Source organism: Penaeus monodon, chromosome 34 (assembly GCF_015228065.2).
Source record: "Penaeus monodon isolate SGIC_2016 chromosome 34, NSTDA_Pmon_1, whole genome shotgun sequence".
NCBI classification, from domain to species: Eukaryota; Metazoa; Arthropoda; class Malacostraca; order Decapoda; family Penaeidae; genus Penaeus; species Penaeus monodon.
This window is the reverse complement of record NC_051419.1, coordinates 11,872,601-11,873,923: the sequence shown is the minus strand read 5'-3', so window position 1 is coordinate 11,873,923 and position 1,323 is coordinate 11,872,601. Positions and strand designations below refer to the sequence as shown.

The window sequence follows — 1,323 nt, the reverse complement described above, 5'->3', positions numbered from 1 at the left end:
ACCGCGCATTTATATGAGTATTAGTATGTACGTATGTAATCAACATTAAAGTTTGTCTTTATGGGGCAGCGGGGGAGGGGGGAGGGGCCCCTGATCCCACTCGAATTAGACTCCGCCGGAGGGGGGGGGGGCACTGATAAGGCCCATCTGCGAGTTCTTTGCGCGATCTGTTTGCCTCCAATTAAGCCGCTTTGACGCCCTGTAAATTGGGCGATTTCTCATCGAATTCAACGCATTAAAAGAGAAAAAAGGAGAAGGTGCGACTTTCCGGGGAGTCTGTGAGTAGTTTGGCAAATATTTGCTTTACATCAGTGCCGGGTCTGCGTCGGGATTCTGACAACTTCGAAAAAGCCTGGTCACGTTTCTTGGTAATCATTGGCATTTTTGACTTGGCAGTCGGGGGAATTACAATTTTTTTTAATGTAAATGTAGTGTATATTCTACATTTCACAAATTATTTCGGTCTTTTTCTTTTCCTCCACCCCTGATGCTGTTCATAGTTTCATAAATCGAAGAAAAAAAAATCCTATAAATAGAAAAACGTTCAGCTACAGCTATAAATTTGAGTGTAACGTCATTCACTTGGCAATAAATATTTTTTTCTTCTTGACACAATGCACCACGTCTTCAAATGCGAAAAGTTTCTTAATCAAACGTCAATACATATTTATTTCCTCGCTCTAAGTCAGAAACCAGGTTCACACATCTCGTTCATCCTGATGCACCACCACTCGTCTCTCTTTAAAATATTTTTGCTGTAATGCTTTCGCTAATTACTTCTCTAAAATTATTGCCTTTTAATCCTCTGATTAAAATTCCTTTATTATAATCCTTCACTAAATTCATTTGGTTACAGCCCTTTCGCTATAGTCGCTTCGTAACAAAAAACTCCTTGCAATATAATCTCGCTGAAATCCTTCCTAATCCTTCCACTAGCGTCCTTTCTTGATAATCCTCTTCTAATAATCCCTTCCATGTCATCTTTTAAAAATCATTGTCTCCTTGCAATCCTGTCGTTACAGTACTTTCGCTGAAGACCTTTCGTAATATATCTTTCATTAAAATCCTCCCAGCCAACCCTTTTGCTAACGCCTTTCCGTGGTAACTTTCGCCCGAAAATCGTTCCCTTCAAACCTTCTCGTTAAAACCCCTTAGTTATGACCCGTCCTTGCGAGTGTCCGGCCGTCGGTGCTTGCGAGGAGAGGTTCGTGTCGGCGCCGAAGGAAACCACAACGGGATCGATACGAACTAACGATCATAGAAATTTTCGAGACCAAGAAAATTCTGGAAACGAGATTTAGTTTCATTTTTGCTTTCCCACGC

The 1,323-nt window shown here is 41.3% G+C and overlaps 1 protein-coding gene across 2 annotated transcripts in view; it reads right to left on the bottom strand.

The window, feature by feature from the left end:
* The window catches only part of LOC119594585 (N-acetylgalactosaminyltransferase 6-like), a 27,520-nt gene that overhangs the window by 20,951 nt on the left and 5,246 nt on the right, over window positions 1-1,323 (bottom strand). The gene's annotated exons all lie outside the window — the stretch shown is intronic.